This window comes from Crinia signifera, unplaced genomic scaffold (assembly GCF_055691185.1).
Source record: "Crinia signifera unplaced genomic scaffold, ASM5569118v1 HAP2_SCAFFOLD_542, whole genome shotgun sequence".
NCBI lineage: Eukaryota > Metazoa > Chordata > Amphibia > Anura > Myobatrachidae > Crinia > Crinia signifera.
In genome coordinates, this window is record NW_028142435.1 from 44,787 (window position 1) to 60,452 (window position 15,666).

Here is a 15,666-nt window from a genome sequence, read left to right on the forward strand (position 1 = left end):
TCATGTACTAAACTGGATTTCACTGTCTGTGTCTACAAACTATTGCCTGTAACGGGAGTTTATGTTGCATTACTAAAAATTTCAATAAAAATTATTGAATTAAAAAAAAATAGTGTGCCCGAAGCATCGCAAGGGCTTCGGTTGACTTCCAACTGTGTTCATGTTCACAGTGTCGACATTCGGGTAAAAAACCATGTTGACCTTTCCGACCTGTCGACCCAACGGTGTCGACTTAATGACTGCGCGTCTCTGCACTTCCCCCTTATACAACACTGCTGGTGTCTGCAGATCTGATTGTTACTGGGTTATGGTGAATGTCATATGCTGCAGATCTGATTGTTACTGACGCTTATAGTTTCCAAACCTATAAGCGTTGCCTGAAAACTCATCTCTTCAGGCAAGCTTATCAAATTCCAGAACCAGTCACAGAACCTTGCATTCTGGTGGAATCGAGGCAATAAAGAATACAGTATCTATCCTTATGTATCAATGCCTATTTCCCTATAGATTGTAAGCTTGCGAGCAGGGCCCTCCTACCTTTTGACTGTCTTAAAAGTCCCTGTTTGTTGTATCACTATCTCCTTTTGTAAAGCGCAACGGAATATGCTGCGCTCTATAAGTAACTTAATCAAAATAAAATAAATGAAATACTGGGTATTTATTGTAATGATGATTATGTAATGTAGTGATGTAGTGCAGTGTGTAGCGGGATGTAATGTAGTACAGCATGGAGGGAGATAGTCATGTAGTGCGGCGTGTATATATACAGGGGCGTAGCTATGGTAAGGCAGCCCCAGCCATCGCGGGGGGGAGCCGGTGTCACTGGGGCGCAGCAGGGTCACGGCACTCTCAAAGCCGAGCTCTGCTCAGTGCTCTGCTGCTGGGAGGAAGCTGGGTATATACTGTTGAGCCGCCTGTAGGTGGCGCTGCAGCGCACAGCTGAGCTCCTCGGCTGTCAGGAAGAAGCTCCTCTCTCTGTCTCAGGACATGGGGCTGCCTGATACACGGAGCTATGAATAGGTGACATGCTGATTTTACAGGTTTGTGTCCCTTGTTGTGGGTGCCAGTTGCAGGGGCATGGACAGGGGAAGAAAAGTGTGGGCACCATTAATGTAAGCTGGTGGCCCAGTGAGTACTATGTCTTGGTAGCTGCAGTGGGAAGGGGGAGGACTGGGTATATGGAAACTGGGTGCCCTCCATTGCTTGTGGGGGTTATTTGCTTTAGTATTGGTGTTTGTAAGTATGCTGTATGTGTGTATGTATGTATACTTTTTGTGTATGCTCTGTGTGTCTATAGCGTGTGTATGTTTATAAATATGCTGTATGTGTGCATGTTGTATGGTATCTGTGGTCGTATGCCATGTGTGTATGCTGTATGTGTGTGTGTATATGTAAATATGCTGTGTGTGTGCATGTATGGTATCTGTACCAGTATGCCATGTGTGTGTCCGTGTATGTCCTTTGTGTCTAAGGTATGTGTGCTTTAATGTCCTGTGTGTGAATGGTATGTGCGTGTGCGTGTCTGTATGGCATGTCCTGTGTGTATGTATGGCATGCGTGTGATTACTGTAGTGTGCATGTATGTTCTGTTTGTATGTATGTATGGTATGTGCGTGTATATTATGTGTGTCTGTATGGTATATGTGTGTGTTTGTGATGTGTGTCTGTATATATGGTATGTGTGCATGTATGTCCTGTTTGTATATATATATGTATGGTATGTGCGTGTATGGTATGTGTGTATGGTATGTGTGCATGTATGCCCTGTGTGTCTGCTATCTATTAGCCCCTGGTCCCTGGATGCCAGCATTCAGTATAGCGTCACTAGCATCCCTAATGCCTTTAGAAGAGCGGCCGCTGAACTTGAAATGAGTTAGGATGCCAATGCCGTAATACTGACAGCTAGAATCCTGATTGGTGAGTATGAAGGAAAGAGCGGAGCGAGACAGCGAAACGCTATGGAGAGAGTGGGGGTGTGAAGGAGAGAGAAATAGAGAGACAGTGATGGAAAGAAAAATAAAGTGTCAGAGAGAGAGAGAGAATCGGACCCTTTATATATTTTGCAATGGGACCCACAAGGTTCTAGTTATGCTCCTGCACCCCAATTGTTTGCCCTGAGTTGCTGGCAGCAGCACCAGAGCACCCTGACCTATGATAGTTTCATAGTAGGTAAGGCTGAAAAAAGACTTGCGACCATCTAGTTCAACCTGGTATAGATATCCATTGCTGATTTGGTAGGTTCTGGTATTTTACAGACAAATTATATTTCTTATTTGTACCCATGGATGTTTTCTCCAGTAAATGATTGTCCAACTTTGCCTTGAACGCATTTAATGAGCCAGCCGTTACCACCTCTCTGGGAAGAGAGTTCCAGAGTTTGACTGTTCTGACCGTAAAGAAATTCTTTCTACTAGCTGAATGAAATCTTTTTTCTTCTAATCTATACTCATGCCCTCGCGTCCTAGATTCCTTTCTAGTAGAAAATAGGGTGTGTGACAGTTCCTTATATTGGCCCTTGATATACTTGTACATATTGAGCATGTCCCCCATCATCCTTTTTCATCTCCCACAGCAGCAGCGTGTCTCCTGGGCAGCAGAACTTGCTGCTGCAGTGCAGACTCCACCCTTCCTGTCCTAGAGACCAACCAAGCTATCACACGCGCAAAGCCTAGGAGGAGCGGCCATCAAAAAGCACCCGTCGTGACCTTCAAGATAATGGTTGTGACCCACTGCCATCCTCGCGCTTCAGTGTCCTCTCCTGGCTGCAGTTCTAGCATCTGGTAAGATGTGTTTTGCTTGGTTTCGGGTCAGAAGATGGGGTAACTGGCGCTCATTTAGGGCACCCTCATATGTTTGTGTGTCAGGATGGTGCTCTCTTCCCAGAGGCTGCCCCGGTTCCTGCTGCTGGCCGTGCATGGGGTATAGAGGTGATGTCAATGGTGCCTGCAGCAGCACTGGAAATAACTTTCAATATGCCAGCTTAAAGTGCAATGTATGTACACTTCTAAACCTAGTAGCTTCTATACCCCTTCCCTACCCCCAGTACTGCCTATCCCTAATCCACCTTGGCCTCTCCCTAACCATACAGGAGCCGCTAGGCCGCAAGGCGGCCAATAGCGGCATTCGGGAGGCGGAGCCGCACGATGTACACAAACACCGTGCGGCTCCCTGCTGTCCGGGCTGGTTTCGCGTGTCGGTTTGTTTTTTTTGCCAAGACCCTTACCTGGACTACGTCGCGCTGGGACAGGTGAGTATGGTTTCCTTCCATAGGTTCCCACATGGATTTCTTCGGACTCCGGACCGCCGACGCCATCGCCGACAGGGATGCCGACAGGGATGCCGACATGGATACAGACACAGACCAGGACATCAGGACCAGGGCTACCTACGGGCTCAAGATAGGTAAGTATCAGTATGTATGTGTTATGGATGTATTAAACTTTTATTTTTCACGTGTGTCAGTGTGTTTATTGTACGATTTCTTTTACTGTGGAACTACAAGACCCAGCGGGCCCTTTAATGCCCCGCAGGCTGGGACTTGTGGTTCTCCAAGTCCCAGCTTGCGGTGGAGGCTTGCTGGGACTCATAGTTCACCAGTAAAAGACAATAGTTTTTATTCTATTTTTTACACCATTCCATCAGCCCGATGCCCACCGCCCAGAGGCATCGGGGATAGCACCAGGCTTCAGCCTCGTCAGGTAAGTCCTGGAGGGGGGGGGGGGCCCCTTCATTGGGGGGGTCCCCACTCCCCCAGGGCCCCTGGCCAGGCTGACTGGTCGGTAGGGTTAATGCTTTGGCCGCGGGACCTTATATAATAAGTGTCCCCCGGCTGTGGCATTACCCTGCTGGCTGGTTGTGCCTGGGGCTAGTTCTTAAAATACGGGGGACCCCTAGTCATTTTGTCCCCCGTATTTTGGGAAACAGCCCCGGACCTGGAGCCTGGGGCTGGTTGTAAAAAATCAGGGAACCCCTATTTGTCGGGTTTCCTGATTTTTTTAATACCAGCCCCGGCTCCTTCAGCCTGGTGCTGGTTACGGCAGTGGGGGGGGGGGACCCCATGCCGTTTTTTTTTTAACGGGTAAAGGGCTACCCCTTTCCCACTGCCAAAAAAATGGCTCTTACACGGTAAAAACACTGCTTTTTACCCAGTTAACAAATACCGGTATTTGTTACCCGTGTAAAGCAACCTGGAGCTTTCCCACTGCAGCTCTAACCGTTTAAAAAGGCTAAAAAAACAGCATTTTACCGCATAAAGCCTGCAGTGGGAAAGGGGCATTAGTTTTGTGTGCGCTTTGGAAAAGGGGTATGGCCACTGGAAAAGGGGGCATGTCTTTCAGTGAAGTGTACCACATCACATACACCACAATAGTAGGACTCCCTATACTATCTAGTACTAGTGCCCTTACACATTGTGCCACACAGTATGAGCCAAAATTCAAGGACAGCAAGGACAAAGGGACAGGGAGAGTGACAGCAGAGAGACAGTGGGAACACAGAGTGACAGCAGGGACACAGAGACGGCCACATATGTACTGTATATTGGGCATCATGGTACGTGGCATATGTATAATGCCCATTATACATATGCCGAACACTGTGAAGCCCATTCTACATATGCAGTACACCGTGATGCCCATTAAATATATATGCCCCACACCGTGATGGCCATTATACATATGCCGAACACTTTGATGCCCATTATACATATGCTACACACCGTGATGCTCATTACAGATATGCCACACACTGAGATACCCATTACATATTATGGCACATAAGCTTGATGCAAGGGTCTTCATACTCGATGCCAAGGGGGTTTACATGCTCCTAGCCAGGGGGAAGCAGTCTGACAGCCGGGCAGAAAGCGGTGTGCTGCCCGGCTGGTTAAATAGCGGGTCCGCAGTTGCTGCAGTGAAACAGTGTGACTGCCAGGCAGAATTGGTCGGCTGCTTGGCTGTCTTTAGAGCGGGTATGCAGCAGTTTGAAATCTCGCGCTGGGTCACCAGCCAATAGGAGCTGGCAGCCAATCAGGAGTGGCAGTGGTGTCTCATGATTGGCTGCCAGGCCGCAAGCTCCTATAGACTGCCGGACTGGCGCAACATTTCAAACTGCTGCTTAGAACTGAACTTATAAAGGCAGGCGACAGGCAGTCCACCTCTTCTGTCCGGCTGACACTTTTCCCAGCAGCTGCTGCAGACCCGCTCTTTAGACAGCCAGGCAGCACATCCCTCTCTGCCCCTCTCTGCCCAGCTTCAATATGCGTATGCCAAAAAAAAGAAGCAGTGCTCGAAGAAGGTGCGGGTATACTATACCGGTGAATGTGGCACCCCACAAGCTGGGGCACAAGTGCCAGCAGCATAAAGTAATGGAAACACTGTAAAAAGCATAAAGTAGCTGTGGCACTACAGGTGCCAGCATGACTGTGTATTAAAAAGTACTACTTGAGTTGCACAGAACTGAGCTTATATAGCTTGCAGCACAAAAGGGGTTAACAGCTCAGCTTACAGCAAGGCAGGTCAGTTTGCAAAAAGAAACATTGTTACAGAACTGACAAGTTTGCAGAAAAAGGTGGGAAATCCTGGATGGAATCTCTCCCTGGGAGTCTGACTGAGACAGGAGAGCAGAGTGAGAAGTGTGTAGTTGTTGACTGGTGAATGCTGAAGCTGGCAGAACCCTGAAGGCTGGGGAAAGCAGTGTGCCCTAAAGTGTATGGGGGGGCACAGACTGGCAGCATGCAGAGAGCACTGGTCAGTGAGGACAGCCTGTCAGCCCCATCAGCAAGTGTGCAGCTGCAAGGGTCAGAGAGTGGGAGAGTGGGCATGGCTGCACATTGCACCCCACACAACACCCCAGCTCCCCTAAAAAGCATTCAGCATGGCTGCACATTGCACCCCAACAACTAATGGGAAGAAAAAATCAACAACTGGCAAATATGCAAAATGACATTTAGGGGTGAGACAAAACCCAAAAGGGGTGCGCAGTGCAGGCATGCCTTTCAGGGAAGCTGGAGTGTGGTGAGGGGGATCCCGACATGCTTTGGGGCGTGACCCAGGGCCCCCATTTCAAAATGGCTGCAGTTTTTTTTTTTTATGTCTTTTTTTTTGGGCTGCAGTCATTTTGAAATGGGGACACACAAACACGCCCAAAGAATGAATGGCACCCCACACAACACCCCAGCTCCCCTTAAAAGCATGCAGCATGGCTGCACATTGCACCAAGCACATGTTAAAATAAAAAACTTAAAGCAAACCCCCATAGCAAGTGCAATATTAGTGCATCACAATACTCACCTGCAAAAGAAAAGAAAAAATACACTCTGCTCTCTCCACGGGTGCTTGGGTCCTGGGAGAACCATTAGCATGCAGCACTCCACCCCTGCTGAAAACTAATGGCGAATGTACGCAGCAGGAAACTCGCTGATATGAGCGAGGAAGAGCGGGAATACATGCTCCCGCCCTCCCCCAGTCACCTGATACGCCAGATAGGCTGAGATTCACCGTTGGGGGCGGTGAATCTCAGCCACGTTGAATAGGCTGACTCGTCGAGTCCCGACGAATAGCCATGCTTGGAGAATCGCCGCTAAAAGCCGGCGAATTGTCGGCGAATAAAAAACTTGATTCGCCGTGGCCGGTGATAATTCTCATTGAATACCGCCCTATGTCCACTTGGATGGTAAAGAACTTTCACCTTTTTTTTTTTTTAAATGCGAACAGCTTGTGTCGACCCAAATCGGCATCTTCATGGTGAAAAAAGTCTCAGTCAAACTAGGTGTTTTATAGGGATGCAGTCAATTTACCGACGAACATTTGACCAACTGTTGTTATGTTGTTATACCAATGCCCATTGACCGACAGTCAAAATACCGAAACGGTTATTATACCGACATTAATTATGCCGACATGTTGAAAAGACAGACATGGTTAAAATCTTGATGTTAAATATGCCTACACATGCGTTTTCAAGCACTTTTTCCCCAAAACACTTTTTCATACTTTACCTTCCCAATGCTCCTGGATTGGGAGTAGAATAGTGTGCTAAGCACAGTGAGGCACCGTGCCCGGAGCCTCTCCCTGGCTGTGGGGCCAGGTAAGAAACCCCCAGGGCAGCTGAGTAATGAGCCCCGGGGGCAGCTGCTCGGGACTCCCACAGGCAACCCGGCGTGTGACGATGTTTCCTTTTTTTTTTTTTTTTTTTTTCAAGGTGCATGGATCACGGAGCATAGCTCTCTCCCCCCTGACACCCAGAAGTCCCAACGACGAGTACTGATTGGCCCACGGGCCATTCAGTCACATATAATGGCTGACCATCGATAGCTAAAACTATCGATGGTTATCCATCAAATAGTTTGCCACTATCAATGGCTGGGTGCAGAATCGCCATCGATGGCAACCATTGATGGCCTCTGTACCGATGGTCATCCCTAGTTACAGGCAGCAGCAGCATCACTCTCCCGAGTCCCTCCTCTTTTTCCTCAGCTGTGTGTTTAGTGCCGCCCACTTTCCTCCCCTTCCTTAGCAACAACCCGACAGTAAGACTTCCTGTGCTCTGCCTCTGCAGTGCTGAGCATTCTGCACACGTGGGTGGCTGTGTGCACTGGAGGAGCACTGCAGCCAGCAATACCAGCTCTCAGGTATGTGATATATGTGCTGGGGAGGGAGTAAGTGACATGTTAATATGTCCAGGGGGTTAATAATGTCATGGTAATGTGTTCTGGGAGGGTGAGGCCCAGGGGAGAGACATTTTAATGTGTTCTGGGAGGGGGGAGGGGGCTGACATGTGTGCAGGTGTTAGTGACATTTTAATGGGTGTTGTGGGGGTGACATGGTAATGTGTGCTAGGGGAGACTACATGTTGATGTGTGCTGGGGGCTGACCTCTCAATGGGTGCTTGGAGGGGCTGACATGTTAATGGGTGCAGGGGGGCTGACATGTTAATGGTTGCTGGGGGGGGGGGCTGACATGTTAATGGTTGCTAGGGGGGGGGGGGGGCTGACCGATATGGCTGCCTGCTGGATCCACTGGAGCCCCTCAGGCGCTTTCGGCTGCTTACTAGTAGCTATAGGCCAGATGAACTAGACTGCTGCTACTCCCCAAAAAAACTTCCAGAAATGCAACCATTGCTGTATAAGGGGAAATCAGTCACAGGGGGATACGGTCGCATTGTTGACAGCACTTAGGTTGACAGGTGTCTAGGTCGACATGGGTGAAGGTCGACAGGTATCAAGGTCGACATGGGTTTAGGTCGACACAGTGCTAGGTCGACATGGGTTAGGTCGAAAGGTCGACATGTTTTCTTTTACAGTTTTTTGAGCCGACAGGCAGTAGTTCATGCCCTAACATCCACTAGGGCATGGTGGGAGAATAAAATAGTGTGCCCGAGAGGGGCGTGGCTTCGGCGGACATGGAGTAGCTGCTTCCAACCTGAGCTCTCCGTCCCCGATATCCTGTATCTATATCCTGCATGCACTTATACTGCTCCTGGACCACACTGCTGGTGGGGGAATATCCCCAGAACAGATTAAGCCCCATCTCGTTCCTGTACCTGGTGTGCGGCCTGACTTACAGCCGAGGGAGCCTGCCGGAGGTCACGCAGGGAGCCGCGGACGCCATTTTCTTTCCCCTGCCAGGTGCCGCTGTCGTGTGTGCCCTGCGTGTCTTCCTCTTCACGGACAGGAGGCGCGCTACTGCGGAGGGACGCCGCCGGGCTACTGTGTGTGTGCTGCCTGTCCGGGTGAGTCTGTTTGGCCGCCCTCTCTCCCCCGTTTGCTGTGCGCCTGGAAGGGCGCCTCCTGCCACCCCCGTCCTGCCCTCCAGGCTGCTGGGATCTACAGCGCGTCACGGCGCCTGAATTTGCTGGTCAGCCATCTTGGCCGGGGGGGTCCCAGCAGGTCTGCCATCATAATCTACCTCTCCTGTGTTTGAGTCTGGGACTGCCTGCATTTACTGTGAATACATTAACACCGCTTGTAGCAAGTCTTGATTTATAACTGTCACTGCTCTGAGAGTGATATAAAATCTCATACTAGCCAGATCCTTTAGTGCTACAAGGTAATTTGGACAATATCCTGCTGACACCTATGGTACACACTGGTGGTGTGCTAGCCACCACCATTTTGCCATTGCTTTCCATATTGAGTATTATCTAACTTTCTAGGATGTCAGGCTTTGTGCAACAAATCCTCCAGGCCATCAATTCCTCCACTCAGAGGCTACTTGCCAAACTTGATACTATGGTGGGTGCACCTATAACTCCTGAAAATATGACCTCTGTGTCATCTGCGCTAGATTGGCAACAGGACCCTCCTGTCAGGGAGGTAGTGTCTTCTTCATCCACTACTCTCTTTTCAACTCCTGCAGATGAGGAATCTATAAAAATCAGTTCTGCAGCTGCAACAATGGATCCAACCTGCCAAATAGAGGCTTCTAACACTGCCTCTGCTACTGTTACGGTACCAGCTGTTGCGGCCTCTTCGGAGCTCCGTTGTACGACTCTCGCAGTGACACTACAGCTACGAAAACCCCTCTGCACCTACTCCTTACATCTATTTCCATATTTCTGGATTGATGGGACACTCCTGGATCTCTTGTCCATGTACTTTCGGCTCCTATGTGCATGTCCTTGGGTGTACGATGGAGGGACTGTTGTCTTTAAGACTCTGCGGGGGAGGAGGGCCTGGCCCGACTAATATTTTTCATACTCTTACGCTCCAAAATATCTTCGTTGTTAACTGAGGCTTGGCCGGTTTAATACTTTCATCTCCTGTGCTTTTACATGTCTGCTGGTTTAGTGACCGTTTTGTATGTTTCCATGATATATAACTTTCGCAGATTCTACTTTGTTGCCTAATACTGAGACGGGATCATTTTATATTGTAATTATGCTGCAGCATCCTTGCTATACTAGTTAATAATTACAGCCATTGCCCCATTTAGCCCATTCGCCTATTATCCGACCATATGGGGGGGGGGGGGGGGGGGGGAGGATGGGGGGGGGGGGGGGAAGGGGTGAATTAGGATTTTAGGCTAGGTTAGCTAATATAAGCTGAAGGCCACTAATTTATCCCCTCTTAGTAATAGTAGTATAGACAGTTAGGAAGAGGAGGGTAGGTTGTTCGGGATCCAGGTATACCTAGGTTGGGGTTAGGTCATACAGGGTGGGGGTATTTTGGGAAGGTTTATTTTGGGTTTTTGGGGGGGTTTTGCTTTGGGTAGGTTAGGTATTATATTCAAGATAGTGGGTTACTTATTTTTACATTTTATTTTACTCCCCTTGTCTGACCAGACCTACAATTCTGCAATAATAATTTCTCCTAGTCTAGTAACTTCTTAGCTGGGAAATATACTGTCCTATCAGACTATATCCGCTCTGTCATACTTTTTATTATATTGTGGTGTGGTATTTCACTCTGTATGTATATGTGTCATATACTCGGTAGTACCTAGAACCCAGATGGCGCCTTTGGGCAATAGGGCTCGATATATCCTGCATTAGAGAGTTTTTTTTTTTTTTTTTTTACTTTCTATGTCCACAAACAATACCCTTATTTTTACCCTTGCTTTCATGCATCATTGCAGTATCAACGTTACCCTAGCTGCACTTTTTTGTATTTAGTATCATGTACTAAACTGGATTTCACTGTCTGTGTCTACAAACTATTGCCTGTAACGGGAGTTTATGTTGCATTACTAAAAATTTCAATAAAAATTATTGAATTAAAAAAAAATAGTGTGCCCGAAGCATCGCAAGGGCTTCGGTTGACTTCCAACTGTGTTCATGTTCACAGTGTCGACATTCGGGTAAAAAACCATGTTGACCTTTCCGACCTGTCGACCCAACGGTGTCGACTTAATGACTGCGCGTCTCTGCACTTCCCCCTTATACAACACTGCTGGTGTCTGCAGATCTGATTGTTACTGGGTTATGGTGAATGTCATATGCTGCAGATCTGATTGTTACTGACGCTTATAGTTTCCAAACCTATAAGCGTTGCCTGAAAACTCATCTCTTCAGGCAAGCTTATCAAATTCCAGAACCAGTCACAGAACCTTGCATTCTGGTGGAATCGAGGCAATAAAGAATACAGTATCTATCCTTATGTATCAATGCCTATTTCCCTATAGATTGTAAGCTTGCGAGCAGGGCCCTCCTACCTTTTGACTGTCTTAAAAGTCCCTGTTTGTTGTATCACTATCTCCTTTTGTAAAGCGCAACGGAATATGCTGCGCTCTATAAGTAACTTAATCAAAATAAAATAAATGAAATACTGGGTATTTATTGTAATGATGATTATGTAATGTAGTGATGTAGTGCAGTGTGTAGCGGGATGTAATGTAGTACAGCATGGAGGGAGATAGTCATGTAGTGCGGCGTGTATATATACAGGGGCGTAGCTATGGTAAGGCAGCCCCAGCCATCGCGGGGGGGAGCCGGTGTCACTGGGGCGCAGCAGGGTCACGGCACTCTCAAAGCCGAGCTCTGCTCAGTGCTCTGCTGCTGGGAGGAAGCTGGGTATATACTGTTGAGCCGCCTGTAGGTGGCGCTGCAGCGCACAGCTGAGCTCCTCGGCTGTCAGGAAGAAGCTCCTCTCTCTGTCTCAGGACATGGGGCTGCCTGATACACGGAGCTATGAATAGGTGACATGCTGATTTTACAGGTTTGTGTCCCTTGTTGTGGGTGCCAGTTGCAGGGGCATGGACAGGGGAAGAAAAGTGTGGGCACCATTAATGTAAGCTGGTGGCCCAGTGAGTACTATGTCTTGGTAGCTGCAGTGGGAAGGGGGAGGACTGGGTATATGGAAACTGGGTGCCCTCCATTGCTTGTGGGGGTTATTTGCTTTAGTATTGGTGTTTGTAAGTATGCTGTATGTGTGTATGTATGTATACTTTTTGTGTATGCTCTGTGTGTCTATAGCGTGTGTATGTTTATAAATATGCTGTATGTGTGCATGTTGTATGGTATCTGTGGTCGTATGCCATGTGTGTATGCTGTATGTGTGTGTGTATATGTAAATATGCTGTGTGTGTGCATGTATGGTATCTGTACCAGTATGCCATGTGTGTGTCCGTGTATGTCCTTTGTGTCTAAGGTATGTGTGCTTTAATGTCCTGTGTGTGAATGGTATGTGCGTGTGCGTGTCTGTATGGCATGTCCTGTGTGTATGTATGGCATGCGTGTGATTACTGTAGTGTGCATGTATGTTCTGTTTGTATGTATGTATGGTATGTGCGTGTATATTATGTGTGTCTGTATGGTATATGTGTGTGTTTGTGATGTGTGTCTGTATATATGGTATGTGTGCATGTATGTCCTGTTTGTATATATATATGTATGGTATGTGCGTGTATGGTATGTGTGTATGGTATGTGTGCATGTATGCCCTGTGTGTCTGCTATCTATTAGCCCCTGGTCCCTGGATGCCAGCATTCAGTATAGCGTCACTAGCATCCCTAATGCCTTTAGAAGAGCGGCCGCTGAACTTGAAATGAGTTAGGATGCCAATGCCGTAATACTGACAGCTAGAATCCTGATTGGTGAGTATGAAGGAAAGAGCGGAGCGAGACAGCGAAACGCTATGGAGAGAGTGGGGGTGTGAAGGAGAGAGAAATAGAGAGACAGTGATGGAAAGAAAAATAAAGTGTCAGAGAGAGAGAGAGAATCGGACCCTTTATATATTTTGCAATGGGACCCACAAGGTTCTAGTTATGCTCCTGCACCCCAATTGTTTGCCCTGAGTTGCTGGCAGCAGCACCAGAGCACCCTGACCTATGATAGTTTCATAGTAGGTAAGGCTGAAAAAAGACTTGCGTCCATCTAGTTCAACCTGGTATAGATATCCATTGCTGATTTGGTAGGTTCTGGTATTTTACAGACAAATTATATTTCTTATTTGTACCCATGGATGTTTTCTCCAGTAAATGATTGTCCAACTTTGCCTTGAACGCATTTAATGAGCCAGCCGTTACCACCTCTCTGGGAAGAGAGTTCCAGAGTTTGACTGTTCTGACCGTAAAGAAATTCTTTCTACTAGCTGAATGAAATCTTTTTTCTTCTAATCTATACTCATGCCCTCGCGTCCTAGATTCCTTTCTAGTAGAAAATAGGGTGTGTGACAGTTCCTTATATTGGCCCTTGATATACTTGTACATATTGAGCATGTCCCCCATCATCCTTTTTCATCTCCCACAGCAGCAGCGTGTCTCCTGGGCAGCAGAACTTGCTGCTGCAGTGCAGACTCCACCCTTCCTGTCCTAGAGACCAACCAAGCTATCACACGCGCAAAGCCCAGGAGGAGCGGCCATCAAAAAGCACCCGTCGTGACCTTCAAGATAATGGTTGTGACCCACTGCCATCCTCGCGCTTCAGTGTCCTCTCCTGGCTGCAGTTCTAGCATCTGGTAAGATGTGTTTTGCTTGGTTTCGGGTCAGAAGATGGGGTAACTGGCGCTCATTTAGGGCACCCTCATATGTTTGTGTGTCAGGATGGTGCTCTCTTCCCAGAGGCTGCCCCGGTTCCTGCTGCTGGCCGTGCATGGGGTATAGAGGTGATGTCAATGGTGCCTGCAGCAGCACTGGAAATAACTTTCAATATGCCAGCTTAAAGTGCAATGTATGTACACTTCTAAACCTAGTAGCTTCTATACCCCTTCCCTACCCCCAGTACTGCCTATCCCTAATCCACCTTGGCCTCTCCCTAACCATACAGGAGCCGCTAGGCCGCAAGGCGGCCAATAGCGGCATTCGGGAGGCGGAGCCGCACGATGTACACAAACACCGTGCGGCTCCCTGCTGTCCGGGCTGGTTTCGCGTGTCGGTTTGTTTTTTTTGCCAAGACCCTTACCTGGACTACGTCGCGCTGGGACAGGTGAGTATGGTTTCCTTCCATAGGTTCCCACATGGATTTCTTCGGACTCCGGACCGCCGACGCCATCGCCGACAGGGATGCCGACAGGGATGCCGACATGGATACAGACACAGACCAGGACATCAGGACCAGGGCTACCTACGGGCTCAAGATAGGTAAGTATCAGTATGTATGTGTTATGGATGTATTAAACTTTTATTTTTCACGTGTGTCAGTGTGTTTATTGTACGATTTCTTTTACTGTGGAACTACAAGACCCAGCGGGCCCTTTAATGCCCCGCAGGCTGGGACTTGTGGTTCTCCAAGTCCCAGCTTGCGGTGGAGGCTTGCTGGGACTCATAGTTCACCAGTAAAAGACAATAGTTTTTATTCTATTTTTTACACCATTCCATCAGCCCGATGCCCACCGCCCAGAGGCATCGGGGATAGCACCAGGCTTCAGCCTCGTCAGGTAAGTCCTGGAGGGGGGGGGGGCCCCCTTCATTGGGGGGGTCCCCACTCCCCCAGGGCCCCTGGCCAGGCTGACTGGTCGGTAGGGTTAATGCTTTGGCCGCGGGACCTTATATAATAAGTGTCCCCCGGCTGTGGCATTACCCTGCTGGCTGGTTGTGCCTGGGGCTAGTTCTTAAAATACGGGGGACCCCTAGTCATTTTGTCCCCCGTATTTTGGGAAACAGCCCCGGACCTGGAGCCTGGGGCTGGTTGTAAAAAATCAGGGAACCCCTATTTGTCGGGTTTCCTGATTTTTTTTAATACCAGCCCCGGCTCCTTCAGCCTGGTGCTGGTTACGGCAGTGGGGGGGGGGACCCCATGCCGTTTTTTTTTTAACGGGTAAAGGGCTACCCCTTTCCCACTGCCAAAAAAATGGCTCTTACACGGTAAAAACACTGCTTTTTACCCAGTTAACAAATACCGGTATTTGTTACCCGTGTAAAGCAACCTGGAGCTTTCCCACTGCAGCTCTAACCGTTTAAAAAGGCTAAAAAAACGGCATTTTACCGCATAAAGCCTGCAGTGGGAAAGGGGCATTAGTTTTGTGTGCGCTTTGGAAAAGGGGTATGGCCACTGGAAAAGGGGGCATGTCTTTCAGTGAAGTGTACCACATCACATACACCACAATAGTAGGACTCCCTATACTATCTAGTACTAGTGCCCTTACACATTGTGCCACACAGTATGAGCCAAAATTCAAGGACAGCAAGGACAAAGGGACAGGGAGAGTGACAGCAGAGAGACAGTGGGAACACAGAGTGACAGCAGGGACACAGAGACGGCCACATTTAACATCAAGATTTTAACCATGTCTGTCTTTTCAACATGTCGGCATAATTAATGTCGGTATAATAACCGTTTCGGTATTTTGACTGTCGGTCAATGGGCATTGGTATAACAACATAACAACAGTTGGTCAAATGTTCGTCGGTAAATTGACTGCATCCCTATAAAACACCTAGTTTGACTGAGACTTTTTTCACCATGAAGATGCCGATTTGGGTCGACACAAGCTGTTCGCATTTAAAAAAAAAAAAAGGTGAAAGTTCTTTACCATCCAAGTGGACATAGGGCGGTATTCAATGAGAATTATCACCGGCCACGGCGAATCAAGTTTTTTATTCGCCGACAATTCGCCGGCTTTTAGCGGCGATTCTCCAAGCATGGCTATTCGTCGGGACTCGACGAGTCAGCCTATTCAACGTGGCTGAGATTCACCGCCCCCAACGGTGAATCTCAGCCTATCTGGCGTATCAGGTGACTGGGGGAGGGCGGGAGCATGTATTCCCGCTCTTCCTCGCTCATATCAGCGAG

General features: G+C 48.3%; 1 long non-coding RNA gene across 1 annotated transcript in view; it reads left to right on the forward strand.

Annotated features, from left to right (window-relative positions):
- LOC146055690 (uncharacterized) overlaps positions 1-13,798 on the forward strand; it is a 53,680-nt gene extending 39,882 nt beyond the window's left edge. The window contains exons 5-6 of the long non-coding RNA XR_014468853.1: positions 2,573-2,780; positions 13,186-13,798. This is a non-coding gene — a long non-coding RNA (uncharacterized LOC146055690). The remainder of the gene's footprint in view (positions 1-2,572; positions 2,781-13,185) is intronic.
- The last annotated feature ends 1,868 nt before the right edge of the window (positions 13,799-15,666 follow it).